This window comes from Piliocolobus tephrosceles, chromosome 11 (genome assembly GCF_002776525.5).
Source record: "Piliocolobus tephrosceles isolate RC106 chromosome 11, ASM277652v3, whole genome shotgun sequence".
Classification (NCBI taxonomy): domain Eukaryota; kingdom Metazoa; phylum Chordata; class Mammalia; order Primates; family Cercopithecidae; genus Piliocolobus; species Piliocolobus tephrosceles.
In genome coordinates, this window is record NC_045444.1 from 37,993,489 (window position 1) to 37,999,405 (window position 5,917).

The following is a 5,917-nucleotide window of genomic DNA, read 5'->3' on the forward strand; positions in this document are numbered from 1 at the left end:
CAGAAGCAGGGAGTGGTGTAGGGAGAAAGTGGAGGGCTGAAATGGAACCAGGGAGCATGCCTACACTTGGAGAGCAAGAGGCCTGGGAATGTAAAATATGCTTCTCTGGCCTGAGTGTGGTAATGTCCTAACTCCTTTGGTGTGGTAATGTCCATTTCGCTGACTTAGCAACTGATGGTCAGCCAAAGACAGGGGTAATGATGAAAGGTAAGAAACAATCACTTCTTTCTAATATACCAGCCAGTCATTCCAGAGGCACCAGAAACACTGGGCTCTCAGTGGACATTCTTCGTGAAGGCAGATTTCAACATTATGCTTCAGTTTCCTCATCTGCAAGATAGCAGTAAGAATAATACCTAACTGATATGGAGGTAGTAAGTATTAAATATATCATATATAAACCACTTCATTTCCTGACTTGCCCACAGTTAGCACTCAAGGTAAATTATTTGTTATTATCATTATTAACCTTGGTCTGGTGTTTTCTTTAGGACCTACGCAATCATAGGCCACTACTTGGGGTCTTTCTGATACTTTGTTAAAATTCTAGGGCTGGACACGTGGCTCTCGCCTGTAATCCTAGCACTTTGAAAGGCTGAGGCAGGAGGATTGCTTGAGCCTAGGAGTTTCAGACCAGCCTGAGCAACATAGTGAGACCTCATCTCTACAAAAGAAGTTTTTTTTTTGAGACGGAGTATCTCTGTCGCCCAGGCTGGAGTGCAGTGGCCGGATCTCAGCTCACTGCAAGCTCCGCCTCCCGGGTTCACGCCATTCTCCTGCCTCAGCCTCCCGAGTAGCTGGGACTACAGGCCCGCCACCTCGCCCGGCTAGTTTTTTGTATTTTTTTTAGTAGAGACGGAGTTTCACCGGGTTAGCCAGGATGGTCTCGATCTCCTGACCTCGTGATCCGCCCGCCTCGGCCTCCCAAAGTGCTGGGATTACAGGCTTGAGCCACCGCGCCTGGCCCTCAAAAGAAGTTTTTTTAAAGTTAGCCAGGCATGGTGGCTTGTGCCTATAGTCCCAGATACTGGGAAAGACAAGATGGGAAGATCGCTTGAGCCTGTCATGTTGAGGCTGCAGTGAGCCAAGACTGTGCCACTGCACTCCAGCCTGTGAAACAGAGCGGGACCCTATCTCAAAAACCAAAGCAAAACAAAACAAAACTCTGTTAGCTGTCAATTTAATTTTGGGATGTCTTTCCAATAAACAGTGCTAAGTAGCTGAGACCACAGTTGTGTGCCACCACGCCCAGCTAATTTTATTTTTTAATTTTATTTTTATAGAGACTGGGTCTTCCCCTGTTGCCCAGTCTGGTCTTGAACTTATGGGCTCAAGGCATCCTCCTGCCTCATCCTCTCAAAGTGCTGGGAACTACAAGCATGAGCCACTGTGCCCAGCCCTGGCTAATTAAAAAATTTGATCCTTCTGACGGGGTGCGGTGGCTCACGCCTGTAATCCCAACACTTTGGGAGGCTGAGGTGGGCAGATCATGAGGTCAGGAGATCAAGACCATCCTGGCTAACATGGTGAAACCCCGTCTCCACTGAAGATGCAAAAAATTAGCCGGGCATGGTGGCGGGTGCCTGTAGTCCCAGCTACACCGGAGGCTGAGGCAAGAGAATGGCTTGAACCGGAGAGGGGAGCTTGCAGTGAGCTGAGATCACGCCACTGCACTCCAGCCTGGGCAACAGAGTGAGACTCTGTGTCAAAAAAAAAAAAAAAAAAAATTTGATCCTCCTGCCTCAACCTCCCAAAGTGCTGGGATTACAGGTGTAAGCCACCACATCTAGCCTGAACTACTTTTAATCATTACCAGTGCAATAGAGATTTAAGAAAAAATTTATATATATACACAAATAATTATATATAATTTTTCTTTTTGCTTTGGGGGCTTGCTTCTTTCTCATGGATTTCAATTCAGTATTTTGAATGGTTTCTTTAAGAGTCTTAACAGGCCAGGCGCGGTAGCCCACACCTGTAATCCCAGCACTTCAGGAGGCCGAGATGGGTGGATCACCTGAGGTCAGGAGTTCAAGACCAGCCTGGCCAACATGGTGAAACCCCATCTCTACTAAAAATACAAAAATTAGCCAGGCGTGGTGGCGCACACCTGTAATCCCAGATACTAAGGAGGCTGAGGTAGGATGATCACTTGATCTCAGGAGGCAGAGGTTGCAGTGAGCCGAGATTGTGCCACTGTATTCCAGCCTGAGACTCTGTCTCAAAAAAAAAAAAAAAAAGAGTCTTAATAAAGACCTCCTAACCTAAACTCAACAGAACAAAGCAAAGAGGCAATGAGAATTGGAGCTAAGACAGGCCTGTCTGGCCCCTGTTGTCAGCACTTTTCAAGTACTGTATAGATAGATGCATGAGGTTAGTGGAGTTCACTCTCTTGAGAGAGGATGAGCTCTGCAGATATTTCTGACTAGTAATTTTAGTGCAGGCAAAGGACTTGATCCTTTGAGAGAGACCTTTTAGTTCTACTAATTAGTTGCCCAACCCTCTCCCACTTCCTTCCATCAGTGAACTTTTCTTTGATCTTAATTGTGTATGGAAACTGATTGCAACTAGAATGACAGAATGCGGTAAACATTTGTTAGTAAAATTAATCTGATAAAATCAAAATGGTCTAAGTAACACTCAGTAGCTCTGGACAATTTAATTTCTTCTATGCAGAAGTGTAATCTTTGCCATCTACTGTCTATTTTTGGATATCGATATGAATTGAGGGGTCAGGAAAAAACCTGCATAACCAAAATTCCACCTCAATATTTGAACACCTGACAAAGCTGCCCCCCTAACCAGTAATTATGTAACTGTGCAACTTACATAATTGAATCAATTATGGCTTATTCTCCTCCAAAACCTAAAAGCATAGCAAATGCAAATGTGAGAACTGATGACATTTTTAAGAACTTTTAAAAAATTGCATAAATATATTTTAAAATGAACAATTTCTTTGGCTGAAATAACAGCAAATACAATCTTTAGAGCAGTGTATATGCTATAATTATTCAATAGCTTTAAAATAACTTGGCATTGCTCTATAAATAGAGGCATTATTTTTTAATTGCAGATGAGTCACTTCCCAATGCCAAGCAATTAATCAGTGTTTCCTAAATCTGTCTGAAATGGGAACCACCTGGAATTTTTGTTAAACATACAAATTCCAGGGCTCACCCTAGACCTAACTGAATCGGAATTCCTAGAGAGCATGTGGGAATCTGTATGTTCAACAAGTATCTAGGTGGATCTTATCAGGCAGATTGGGAAACACCATTTGGATTTCTGTGACAGTGGCATTAGCTTCATGGTTACTATTACACTGAGTGACCAGAATGAAGCTTCGTCATTGGAAGAACCAGGACATTAGGAAGCACTCTTGACTATGAACCAGTGCATGTTCTATTTTATGTAAGTGTATCTTCCTGTTATTTGAAACAATTACTTTGTGTTTACATATTCTCCCTTTATCCATTCAGGTACTACAGAAAATTTTATTCCTTCAGGCCGGGCGTGGTGGCTCACACTGGTAATCCCAGCACCTTGGGAGGCTGAGGTGGGTGGATCACCTGAGGTTGGGAGTATGAGACCAGCCTGGCCAACATAGTAAAACTCCGTCTCTACTAAAAATACAAAAATTAGCTGGGTGTAGTGGCACATGCCTGTAATCCCAGCACTTTGGGAGGCTGAGGTGGGTGGATCACCTGAGGTCAGGAGTTCAAGCCCAGCCTGGCCAACATGGTGAAATGCTGTCTATGCTAAAAATACAAAAATTAGCCAGGCATGGAATTGCAGCTAGTCAGGAGGCTAGCAGGAGAATAGCTTACACCTGGGAAGCAAAGGTTGCAGTGAGCACAGATCATGCCACTGTGCTCCTGCCTGGGCGACAGAACAAGACTCTGTCTCAAACAAAAAAAAAAAAAAAAAAAAAAAAAAAAAACCTCATGGCATAAGTATTTATTTCCATTTTATACATGTAGAAACTGAGACTTGAAGAAGTTAATACATTTTCCCTAGATCACTCAGTAAGCAAGAGAGACAGGGCTTCAATCCACTAAGCACATGATCTTATGAGGATACTAGCCTTAAGAGTATAAATTGTAAATCGAGGAATTCAAATTCACTAAACAGAATAATTATGGGATCATGGGTTTGAGAAATTTTCTTCTCTGGAAGCCAAAAAAAAAAAAAAAAAAAAAAAAGGGAAGAAGAAGGTGGCCAGGTGCAGTGGCTCATGCCTGTAATCCCAGCACTTTGGGAGGCCGAGGCGGGTGGATTACAAGGTCAGGAGTTCGAGACCAGCCTGGCCAATATGGTGAAACCCTGTCTCTACTAAAAATACAAAAATTACCTGGGTGTGGTGGCATGTGCCTATAGTCCCAGCTACTTGGGAGGCTGAGGCAGGAGGATCACTTGAACCTGGGAGGCGGAGGTTGCAGTGAGCCGAGATCACCCCATTGCATTACATTCCAGCCTGGGTGACAGAGTGAGACTTCATCTTAAAATTAAAAAGGAAAAAGAAAAAAAAAAGAGCTAGTCACCTACCTCCAGCTTGGCCTTTGGGTTTGCTGTGGTGGTGGTGTCTCCTGCAGGACCCGCCTCAGCATGGACACTCCCAGGCGGTTTCCGACGCTCGTGCAACTGATGCAGCCAAAAACAATGCCAGTCGAGGTGCTTGGTCACCTTCCTAAGCGGTTCTCCTGGTTTCACTCTGAGTTCCTGAAGAATCCGAAGGTAGTTCGCCTTGAGGTTTGGCTGGTGGAAAAGATCTTCGGCAGGGGCCGAGAACGCATCCCGCACGTCCAGGGTATGTCCCAAATCTTGATTCATGTGAATCGGTTGGACCCTAACGGCGAGGCTGAGATCTTGGTATTTGGGAGGCCTTCTTACCAGGAGGACACAATCAAGATGATCATGAACTTGGCTGACTATCACCGCCAGCTCCAGGCGAAAGGCTCAGGAAAGGCCCTCGCCCAGGATGTCGCCACTAAGAAGGCCCAGACTCAGCAGTCTTCAACAGAAGTCCGGGAGGCCGGGACTCAGCGTTCGGTGGAGGTCCAGGAGGCCGGGACCCAGCGTTTGGTGGAGGTCCGGGAGGTCGGGACACAGGGTTCTCCGGTGGAGGTGCAGGAGACCGGGATCCAGCAGTCTCTGGAGGCTGCCAACCAGTCGGGGACCCAGCGATCCCCCGAAGCTGCCAGCAAGGCAGTAACCCAGCGGTTTCGCGAGGATGCCCGGGCCCCAGTTACCAGATTATGAAGGCATCTAGGGCCCTGGAGCCAGAGCCAGTCAGGGGTTAAAGTGAAAGCCCGTACTTCGCCCAGAAGCTGCAGTTGGCGGGAGGATGATGTGGATTTTTTGTTTTACCCCTTCTGTTGAATGGTTGCAAACACAAACTTGAGTTCTAATAAAGAATTGCAAACTGGAGAGCCGCCCCCTACTTCAGCCCCGGAAGCTGGGGTAGGGGTGGATGAAGTGGAAAAAAAAAAAAAAAAAGAAAAAAACACCGTAAAAAAGCAGACACCACAAGTCAGCAGTATATTCCTTTGTTGCTGTCATTGTTGTCAATATCATAGGCTATAAGACCTTCCCATTCAATTATTTATAGGGTAGGATGTTAAGGAGGATTTTTTAGGAGGCAAAACAGTACACGATTGCAGGATGAAGGAGAAGATGAGAATAGGTGATAACGTTGTTTTCATTTTGTGATATGTCTTTGTTTTATGTTGTCTTGTTTTTGCAGGAGTTGCATCCAGAGCATCTCATATGACTTCTAGATGATAACTCATACAGTCTTCACAAATTCACAAATTCAGCTGCTTTTAAACTGGCCAATTGTTGGAGCAAGGCAGGGGATGGGTACCAATATTTAAGAGCCCATTCAGAAGGCCTCAATTTTTGACCTATTTTTTCC

General features: G+C 45.2%; 1 pseudogene; it reads left to right on the forward strand.

The window, feature by feature from the left end:
• The first annotated feature begins 4,563 nt into the window (after positions 1–4,563).
• On the forward strand, positions 4,564–5,422 carry LOC111546155 (annotated as a pseudogene).
• The last annotated feature ends 495 nt before the right edge of the window (positions 5,423–5,917 follow it).